Raw genomic sequence first — 11870 nt, 5'->3', positions numbered from 1 at the left:
GATAGATATTTGAATGAAGAAATTGAGGTTAATAAAGAAGACTTTGATATTTTAGGTTCGTGGAAGCTAAATGGTCCTAAATTTCCTATTCTCTCTCTATTGGCTAGAGATGTTTTGGCTATCTCAATTTCCACAATTACATTAGAGTCTACATTTAGCACTAGAGGACGAGTTCTAGATTCATTTAGGAGTTCTTTAACTCCTAAAGCTGTGCAATCTTTAATTGGTGCTCAAGATTGGCTTAGACTCTCAATTCAATATATTGTAGAAGAAGGGAATGATAATATTCAAAAGATAGAACTTGGTAATATTTTACTTTTACTTCATAACATTATATTGTAATGCTTGATTTATTTATATCATATATCATATGAATTCTTTTTTTTTTTTGTGTAGATTTGCAAAAAATTGCATTGGAAGCAACTGTTGATATATTGTAGATGCCAGGAAGAAAATACTTGAGTAAACAAATCTTGTGCTTAACTTGTTCTTTTTTTAGCTCTAAAATTGTGCACTCTCTAATTTTCTTTTTTTTTTGTTTAATTGTAGTTGTTGATGACTTAGTATTGGTGGCAAGTTACATGCAAGGAATTTGGGCACAAGGATTGGCTAGAATTTGTTGTAATTTTAAATTTCACATATTATGTTGTTGGTAGTTGATTGGTTTGTTTGGATCTTAATTGTGTTTGGATTTGTATTTGTTATTAGCTTGTATGCTTCTTTGGATTAATGTTTGAAAGAGGTTAATTATTATTTATTTTATTTTATGATATGTAAGTAACATGCATAAAATCGGAAATGGGGGACTTGGCATTTGTGAGATGCAATTCGGTAGTGGTGTATGAGGAGCAATGAAAAAAGATGTGTGGTTCTTTTTTTCAAATTCATTAGAAGAGCATACGTGTGGTTCTTTTTTCAAATTTCCTCTTCAGTGGCCCACTACAATAATGGGTAGAGACAAATATTTTAATGGGCTATGCAAAAACATAAAGGAAAGACATTTTTTTAATGGGATTCACAAAAAAAAAAGATCTTAATGGGCCCAGCTCAGTTGGGCCATAATAGGCATACTATTAAAAGGGCCCAATAATCGAATTAGGCCCCTAACCGAACCGAAATATTTTCGGTTATTTCGGTTCAGTTTCGGTTCGGTGTCAAAATTATGCTATGTTTGGTTATTCGGTTATTTCGGTTATCTATACTAACCAAATCGAATAACCAATTGCTCAGGCAAACCTAAGAGATAAAGATTTAAAAGAAGAATTTGGCAGGTCTTGGTATTTGTCCTCTTCGGAGTTAACTCCCACAATGCCCATTTATTTGGTTTTGGCTAGATGCTCTACTTATGCCATTGGAAGCTTGGTATTGCATCTTTTTACTCATTATTCCCATGAAGGTTTCATTCATTATGCTTAAGATAAGTAAGTGGGCCCCTCATTCATAATTTAGTTTTCTGCAACTTTCATGGTGGACAGCGGGAGGCTTCCTGCTCATCTTATACTTTCAAGCCATTCCATGTTAACTACATGCCGTCGACCGGCTCTGTGGTGCTTACAAAAGCTAATCTGCATTGTGCTCTTCTCTTCATCCTATGGATTCAATCTAGTGGGAGATGCGTGTATTAATATGTTGATATTTGATGTTTTGTAGGGCCCATGGTATTTTGGTGTTGCTCTAAAGTGATGTTAGAGTGAATCAAGAGCAATTTTTATGTAATACATTAATGAATGTTTATGTGTAAGATTTTCATATGCTTTCATTGAGAATTTTAAAGTAATTCTTTTGTAATTGTTTATGGTAAATATGCTTTCATATGTGTGTGTGTGTGCACGCGTGCCTGTGAACTGTGTTTAAAATACTATTGCAAGACTGATTTCACTGTTCATATTTTTAATAGGGTTTAAATTTTGAACATGGTCCTTATAGGATCCTTGTTATATGCTTAGTTTTGATTTAAGTTCTTCGGTCACTAACTCTGTTAATTTATGCTGACGTGGCATCTTTCTCAACTTCTCTCTTCCCTCCTCTACCCAGTCTGCTTTATACGAGTAGTGTTCTCTCTCTCCTTCTCCCACTACAAAAAAACATTTATTTTGTAGCAATTAAAACATGACTTTTTCTAGCGATTATAACCACTGCAAATAACATTTGCAGTGGTTACACAAACCGCTAGAAAATCAAGTGATAGAAAGGATTTCTAGCAGTTACATGAACCATTACACAGTATGGTCAAAACGCCAGAAAATTTTTAGCTGTTAAAATAATAGCTAGAAAAAACAAGAAGCGGAACGGGAATGATATGAAATTTTCTAGCGGTTATGAACCGCTAGAAATCTCTGACAAATTTATAGTGGTTATTTAACCGCTAGAAAATTCTGAGCGAAATTTCATTTTGCCGGGAAACAAAAATTTTCATTTTGTCGCCAAAATTTTCTAGCTGTTAATAACCGCTAGAAAATTCAAAGGATATCAAATTTTGCCGGGTTCGAAATTTTGGAATTAACGCCAAAAAATTTCTAGCAGTTATGAACCGCTAGAAATGTGGGGGATATTTAAATTTTACAAAATTTGTCTCTAATAAGTTTATTCCAGGCTAAAAAAATAAATTGAGATGTTTGATTATTAAAAAGTATAATATTATAAATTTAAAAACCATTAAGTAGATTATATTAGAGAATTTTTGTTAATATGTATAATTACTAATGTATTACATGTTATACATTTGAATTTTGTAATAAATAATAAGTAATTCGGTTATGATTGTGTCAAATGAAGTGAATTAAATTTAATAAGATAGTTGAATTAAAGATGATATAGTTTATAATATTGAACATAAACTGTTATGTTGAGAAGTGCCTGAATCAGTTGAGGAAGATATGACAAATGTGAAGAAGAAAAATCTGAAAGAAAAAGAAAAATAAATATGTTAGTAAATTATAAATAAAAACAAATAAAAGATATTAATACTTATAAAATAAAAATCACCTTAACATATAATAAAGAGAGAAAAAACTACCATATCAAAGAGAAAGAAAAAAAAGAGAGAATTATAAAGAAAAATGGGAGAGGAAGAAAAAGAGATGGGGTAAATAAATGAAGAGGTGATGTGGTATTTATAGAGATCAGCGAGACATTTGTAACGGTTTTTTTGCAACGTTTTGATTCATTTTGTAGCGGCCTTGCATTTTCTAGCATATGATAAAACTGCTAGTATTTGTAGAAGGTTTCACAATTTGTATCGGTTATGTAACCGCTACAAATTGTAATTTTTTACTTTTTAAAAAATTAGACTAATTTTAATTTATACATATTTATTTATGAAAGGTAAATTTTTTGAATGATAAAATTTTTTGAAACTGCTATTCTTGGTCATCATCCTGCCTGAAAAGAGATATACATTCTTTGCAACCGCGGTTTCAAAGGAAAATATCTAAAGAAATAATGTATTAAAAATTTCAAATATCAAATATTTAAATACTGAACAAGTAACACATTATAATCAATTGTAGTGAGAATTTCAAATATCGAATATTTAGAGACGGAACAAGCAACACATGATAATTAATTGTATTGAGAATTTCAAATATCGAATATTTAGAGATGGAACAAGTAACACATTATAATAAATTGTACCTGAGAATTTTGGCTGGTTTCTTCTTCTGCTTTTTCCCCTTCCATACCGATTTATAGCGAGACGTCTTACATCTCGTACAAATCTCATTGTTTGCGTCATCTCCTCAATACAACATACAGTCGTTTGGGCATGCATCTATCTTCTTGTAGTTCAAGCTAAACTTGTTAATAATCTTCTTTGCTTCATAAAAAGACGGAGGAAATTTAGCCTGAGGGAAAGCATCTCCTAGTAATTCCAACAGCATGGACACCGCCTTGCCAGTCATACCACACAAGCATTTGATATGATACAACCTCACCAAGAATAACAACTTAGAATACTTTGTGTACCAGGAGTAAAGAGGCTTGTTAGCTTCGCTCATAAGGTCAAAAAATTCCCGAGCAGTTTCGTTTCTAAGAAACTCCGGTTGAGGCCCATCTACTTCATTTTCATTGGGATCCTCACTTTCGTGAATGCCAAAAGCATCACGCACGGCATCGTTCACGGCATCGGCTTCATCCACTCGAACTCCCATCTGTTAAACTACTAGAACTGACTCAATAACCATATCTGGTCGTTCCCCATGTAGTTGCCAAAATACATACTTTCGCAGGAAGAGCTTAAAGATCAAATGTTCTCTAACAATATCTCTAGGATGCCACTTCTTGAAATTACATTTAGGATATGGACACTGAATCTTACCATTTATGGCGGCATTGACGAAAGCAAAATCCAAGAAATAGTTTAGACCAGGCAAGTATTGCGGAGTTGATCAGTGCAAGTTGATCCACGACCTATCCATCACTAGTGTTGCTCAAATTTCGTAAACATATGACATAGGAAGCTTAAAGAGAAGTTAAAATGAATTTCAGATGGAGTTCTTCAGCTTATAAAGGAGGCTGCCAATGGTTACATAACGGTCAAATTTTTGTAGTGATTCTAAACCGCTCGAAATTTCTAGCGGTTTTAACAGCTAGAAATTTGCATTCAGGAGCATTTTATAGCGGTTAATATTTTCTAGCGGTTTTGAACCGCTAGAAGTTTCGAGCTGTGACAACGGTTATATATTTTCTAGCATTTATAAACCGCTAGAACTTTCAAGGTAGGACGAAATTTGAATTTCCGATGAATGTTCTAGTGGTTAATTAATAGTTAGAAATTTTTTATTTTCTAGCGGTTTACAACCGCTAGGATTTTTGAGGGAGGAGGGAAATTTGAATTTGTCGTGAGGAGGAAATTTTGAATTTTCTAGCGGTTAATTAACCACTAGAAATTGTTCACATTTTTGTTTTGGAGTGGTTTATAACAGCTGCAAAATATTCGTTAGAATAATTAATATTTATTATATTAACTTTTACAAAATATTAAAATAATAAATAGGTACTAAAAGGTATCAATAATATATGTATGCATAAAATTTAAAAAATTCCATGATATGTTAAATATTAAAAAACATGTTCCAAGAATGAATTTTAATGTTAAAAGAATATATGTTTAGTATGTTTTATATAGTGCAATATATTAAGTAATACTTGATATAAATAAAATTATAGAAATAAATAATAAAAATAAACAAATAAACATAAAATTTAAATAAATATCTACATAAAACATAAGATAATAAAATCCAAATCCAAATAAAATCTTACACAAGAAAAACAGGGAAAATCAAGAATGAGGGGCAGAAGTAGCATCATCGTGATCGTCGGCCGCTAGATCCTCCTGCTGGTTCTGCTAGGGATGGGCAGGCAGCTGATTGTGCTGGGGCTGGACTGGCTGCTGGTCATGCAGGGGTGGGACTGGTGGTAGCCGTACGTCAGGGATCTCAAGAATTGGGATGTTTGGAGCGATAGTGATCACCACATCACGCATGGCCACAACAACTGTCTTCAACTGGTCAAGCTGCAACTGGAACTGACGATCACGCTTCTCCATCCTGGCCTCCATCTCTTGCCTGAGCTCCTGTCACAGCTTGTTTGAGGATGAGGAATCCGATCGCTTCACTCCTACGCTAGCCTAAGAGCTCCTTGCAGTGTATGAAGGGCCAGCGCCACCCGAGCGGGGCAACCTAGTCAGTATGGGTCCAAGACCGAGCACGCTAACTCGACCAGGGTGCTGCGCTCGATCACAACTCACTAAAAGTGAGGCGATGGGATCCAAGGCAAACCCCTGAGACTCACGTAGCTCGGCATCGACCTGAGTCATCTGCGCCTATCAAAATTAATATAAAGATATCAATTTGTATGAAATAATATTTATACTGTGATATGATATTAATATTTAATTAATTACTTACCGCTATCTCCTTAACCTCATCCGACATAGGCTCGTCTTGAGGTCTGTATAGAATCGGCCACATTTCGCCATAGGTGGGTGTGTATCCCGCTCCTGCCGCATCTTTTCCCTCTGTAAATGAAATGAAAGAAATTATTAATTACAAATTAAATACATATACACATTTAACAAATTCTTTTCAAGTACTTACAATCTCGTCATAGGTGATAGCAAAGCTCCTGGATCCAGCCCTATGACGTATTGTCTGATGCTTGACGCTCCCAATATTTCTTTGGGAAAGAGCCTGAAACAAAATATATAAAAAATTAAATTAAAATAGTCAAATTGGACAAAAAATAAAAAAAATTATAATTAATGCAATATTATCATACCATCTGGTCAGGCGACATCCTAAAATAAACATAACTCGACCAATCTAGCTCCAAGACTCCACTAAGTATATCTATCAGTATCTCCTGCAGGGGCCTCGTCCCGTCACCTTTATTCTCTTACCACATGTCAGCCCTCCTGTTCTTCCATGCCACCCTCAGTCTATTGATCGTATTCGCCCTCAACTCCTCTCCCAGTATAAATTTACTCTCTAATTAAAAAAATAAAAAAAATTAAGCAATTTAAATAAAAAATATATATTCATTTAACTTATTTAAAAAATTATAAATAAAAAATAAATTATATCAATAACAAATCATAATCAAACAGTTAAGTATTTTAAATAAAAATATATTTTGATTCAACTAATTTAAAATTATTATAAGTAATAAATTAATAAAATAAATAACAAATTATTATCAAACAATAAATTAATTTAAATAAAAAATAATATATTCCTTTAACTAATTTCAAAATATCATCAATAAAAATAAATTACAGCAATAACAAATCATAATCAAATAATTAAGTAATTTAAATAAAAATATATTTTGATTCAACTAATTTAAAATTATTATAAACAATAAATTAATGAAATAAATAAAAAATTATAATCAAACAATTAATTAATTTAAAAAAAATATATATTCATTTAACTAATTTTAAAATATTATAATTAAAAATAAATTACATTAATAACAAATCATAATCAAACAATTAAGTAATTTAAATAAAAATATATATTCATTCAACTAATTTAAAAATATTATAAGTAATAAATTAATGAAATAAATAAAAAATTATTATCAAACAATAAAGTAATCTAAATAAAAAATACATATTTATTTAACTAATTTCAAAATATTATCAATAAAAATAAATTACAGCAATAACAAATCATAATCAACCAATTAAGTAATTTAAATAAATATATATATTCATTTAACTAAATAAATAAAAAATTACAATCAAACAATTAAATAATTTAAAAAAATATATTCATTTATTTAAATTAAAAAATTATAAATAATAATTTTATATTATCTTCATCATTTCCCAACCTTGTAGCTTCTTCTCCTGAGTGATTTTCTTCCAATCCTGCACATAAATGGGAAACAGGGTCTACTGCTAACCAAGAAAACGCATATACTTGTTAGATAGCTGGCCACCTTTCTTGGTAGGTGGCCTAATTCATTCAGCAGCATAACTACTTGTCCGCTAGTCGTCATACATAGCTCTCTAGCTGTCAGCCTCCTATATGACCTGTTTCCCTCAGAGTCTGCAAAATTTAATTAAGAAATTAATTATATATTAATGAATTAAAACAATTTCTATATAAATTAAATAGTTACCAAATTTTAAAAAGTTAAATAAATACTTACCCTCAAATTCCACTTCAAAACCGGTCTGGCGTCTGGGAGCAGGATGCTGCTTAATATGGGGATTCTCATTCCCCTGAACTTGCTCCTTCTCTTCCTCCTCCTCCTCACCAGCATCATCATGGGGTTGTTCATCCCCAAAAAATGAGCCTCCTCAGTCTGCTGGATATCATTGTGCTCCATAAAGCTTAGGATATCCTCCTCGTTCAGATCGTAGTCATGAATACTCAGGAATGGCTCACCAGCATCATGACCGCCGCCGCCACGATCCTCGCTGGGTCCTGCTCTCTTAGGATCAATCGGCTCCTTCCCTGGTTGATGACTCATCCTAATAATAGCAAATAGCAATTAGAATTAAAAATATATTTTACAACTAACAATTATTCAAAATAAATAATTATAACAAATAATAATTATTTCTATTAACTCTAAATAATAATATCAAATAATATTAATTGAAAAACAGATATTCCTATATCTAAATTTTCTGTTAACTCATTAAAAAAAAAAGGGTTAAGGTGCATTTTAACAACAAAGTTTACTTGAAAATATGAATCTGCAACTGGATCTTGATCTGGATCTAGATATATTTTGTGGAGAAAATTCGGTAGAGCTCTGCTTCAAAATTGGCCAAATAGTGAAAATGGCGCGGTGGGGGGGGTATATATAGGCTGCGATTTTTTTGGCGGTTTTAAAATAACCGCTAGAAAATTCTACTAGTTCTATTAAAACTACTAGAATTTTCTAGCGGTTACACCACGCCACACCCTGTATTTAGCCACGTGTCACAACTCCTTGGGAAAAATAAAAAATTTCTAGCGGTTTCTGTTAAATTGCTAAAAACTTTGTTGAATCACTAGCGGTTTTTCTAACTGCTAAAAAAATAGAATGACGATTTGCATTCTCTAGCGGTTAGAAGTTACTAGTGGTTCCATCACCTGAACTGTTAGAAAATAAACATTAGAAGTTTGGAGCAAAGTTAGCGCCAAAACGTGTGAACAATTATGGCGGTCACTTTCCAGCGGTTTACCGATAACCGCTAGAAAATTATGGGGCCCACGCCATTTTGGTCAAAGCGCTACGAATTTCTTGCAGTTTGCGATAAAACCTCTAGAAATGTTTTAATTTGTAGCGGTTTATTGTAACCGCTAGAAATGTTCCGCTGGTTTTTTTTTTTGTAGTGTCCCCACCTTCCCCATCATCATCTTTTCACACGCCTGCCTTTTCCAATCACACCCCCACTCTCCTTCTTCCTCATTCCCCTTCCACTCTCTCTCTCCCCGTTCTTTTTCTATCTACTACTTTTGATGGCAATGAAGATCAGTACGTAGGACGAAGGTATAAGGGACTGTGTGATAATGACAATAAAGTATGCTCCCTATCTCCTTTTGCTTTGTCTCAAATTTTCGTGCCTTAAACTAATTAATTACAGTGTGGCGATTATTTGAAACACGTTGGTTCATCTTTAGGTGGGATTTTACGAAGCGGCTCTTTCATGGAAAAGGAGCTGTGATTTCATGGAAAGTAGTAGAGCGAGAATGAAAGGGGAGTGAGGAAGAAGGAGAGTGATGGAGAGAGAGAAAACACTGCTCACATAAAGCAAACTGGGTGGAGGAGGGTGGAGAAGCTGAGGAAGAAGATGCCACATCAGCATAAATTAATAGAGTTAGTGATGGAAGGACTTCAATCAAAACTGAGCATACAGTAAGGATTCAATAAAAAGAAAAAAAAATTATAAAGACCACATTCATAATTTAATAAAACTTTAAGGACTGGCAAATTTATTTTTTTCTTTTTAGTATAAGAACTAGTTTGACTTTTAATTTAGTCATAAATATAAGATACCGATTCACTTTGTCTCTCATATTTATGTAATTTTTTCAAATTAGTCCTTATAGTAGTTATATATATGTTAGCTTTAGTTAATACATATGACTAGTAAGGGTATTCTTATTTCAATTAATAGGTAATCATGTGGATTGGACTCTATATAGTTTGTGAAAAAGTAATTAAACCTTAGTTGGAATCCTTGGGCCTTTATTAGTAAGTATTTGATTAAATAATACTCTTCTTATCCTATTTATAAGTTATTTCGAACATGTTTTATATATACTAAGAAAAACTTTAAACTTTATTAACTCTCATTTAAAATTCAATAACTTTTCAATTTTGTCTCTATTTAATATACATATACCTCATAAGAACAAAGTCAATACAATAATAAATGAATGATAAAATTGAATATTCAAGTCAAAAGTTTCTCTCTCTATCTTATAAATAGGATAATTCCTTCTCTCTTTGCTTTATAAGTGTGACTAGAGAGTATTTTTAAATCCTTTGGTTGAGGTTGTGTTACAAAAATAGGAATAATATCACCATATAAATAATTAGAAAGATAAGGAAAACAACACTCAAAACAATTTTCACTACTAGAAAAACCTTTTTTACACTATCTTATCTATCCTAATTTTTGCGCTAATGATGTAATAAATTATGCAGTGGTATTTTTGTAAATAATAATTTTCTGAGCGCGAACAATATAAACCTTATTATTTACATTGGACATCAAACCAACTAATACAACTTATCTTTCAAAACAACAGTTATTATAAATAACTGGTATTTGAACTGAACATAAGAGTCTCTTTCGTTTTCTTTTTTACTAAAGTACTGTGTCCGAACTTAAAAGGTTACCATGTCCTATCACCATCTATTTAAAGTCACAACCCAACTCTTCTTCCCTGTTGTCGTCATTGTATTCAACCACCGGCAACCCTATAATGGTGAAGCAACAAAGAACTCTCCCAAATCATCCTCTATTCCCTCCCTCCCACCGCCTCCCTCATTTGACCTACTACTGACAAAAGTTACTGCGGTTAAGTACAGCCTCTGCCAAGTGGTCTATTACTTCTATACCCTCAACAACAAAGTCAATCTCCTACTCAATAACCAAGACATCAAGTATGACGTTTTAGATGACCCTTCCACTGACTCCTCCTTCTCTAACGAAGCCCTCTCCTCCTCCTATTCCTTCGAATAATGAAGAATAGGAGTTGTTTTTTTTTTAAAAAAAGTGTAATCTTTTTTATTTTGAAATATTTTATGACGGCCTACGAGCCTCCAATCTCATATATAACGTATATAGCTATTTTGTGATTTGATTTGTCCATGTTGTTTCTCGTTATTGTCATTTTTTTCGCATTTTACTGATATTTAACTCTAATAATAGCAAACCCTAAAATTTTACTGGTTTAAAGAACACAAACTGCTAATTTTTTGGGTTTTGGTTGAATAAAATTTATGCCAGTAATGGTGAAAACCAATTTCATAATAAACATTTACATTGGCTTTGATGTTTCCAATGTAATATGCAAATGTGACACCAGTCTCCAGGTATAGCCAAGATAAATCTTTTGCCCTAGCTATACAAGGGCTCTCCTGTACTCAGTTTCACTACCTCAAAAAAAAAACTCTTAAAGCGCGTTCTCTCCTCTTGAGCTATAGTGGGAGTGCTCACGACGTCCCTTTTGTCACTATTGTCGTTGCCATCACTATTATATTCTTGTCATAAGTAACATTATTGCCATTTTATTTCTCCCTTAACCTAGTTGCCTAAAGCCTAATACCTGTGCTCGTTTTTTTTCAAGATCTTCATCATTACCTTCAATGTCGTGGGGTTTTTATCATCAACGTGGAGGAGTTTTTAGGATCGACCACGTGATGCACTCCCTCTTAGCTTAGGTAACTCATTCCTTCATTCATTTTTGTTGTTAATGTTATTGTTTGTATGTTTATTGCTATTTAGTTTGTTAACTTGTTAGCTGGTAACTTGCTACTAGTGTATTAAAGTTGCTGTTTTTACTAACTAATTGTTAATAACTAGCGTTAGACTTTGTTTTTTGAAGTTTAGTTGTTAATAATTAGCGTTAGACTTTGTTTTTGTCTAAATTTATTTCTGTTTGGTTGCTTTATTTCTAGGTTGAGAGGAAATGGATTGAAATTTAAGCACGAATTGTGCTTGCAGCAGCTATCCACTTCTTGGATTGGAGATCTAAGAAGTGGACTTTTTTTATTAAAATTTCTAGTAGTTACACTAGTTGGTATCATAACTGGTTTTAAAAGCAACATATTCTACACCAGTCACCCACCAGTGTAAAAAGTAGGAACTTTAACACTAGCCGTATTGTCAGTGTCAAAGGCTCATTTTAATTGGT

At 32.6% G+C, this 11870-nt stretch overlaps 1 long non-coding RNA gene across 1 annotated transcript; it reads left to right on the top strand.

Moving 5' to 3' along the window:
- The first annotated feature begins 262 nt into the window (after positions 1–262).
- On the top strand, positions 263–562 carry LOC114726134 (uncharacterized). The gene is made up of 3 exons (XR_003738483.1): positions 263–304; positions 397–462; positions 550–562. It is a non-coding gene; the product is annotated as an uncharacterized LOC114726134 (long non-coding RNA).
- The last annotated feature ends 11308 nt before the right edge of the window (positions 563–11870 follow it).

The sequence above is a fragment of the Neltuma alba genome, unplaced genomic scaffold (genome assembly GCF_004799145.2).
Source record: "Neltuma alba isolate B1F8T4 unplaced genomic scaffold, ASM479914v2 tig00012343_pilon, whole genome shotgun sequence".
Classification (NCBI taxonomy): domain Eukaryota; kingdom Viridiplantae; phylum Streptophyta; class Magnoliopsida; order Fabales; family Fabaceae; genus Neltuma; species Neltuma alba.
This window is presented reverse-complemented; position numbering and strand designations above follow the sequence as displayed.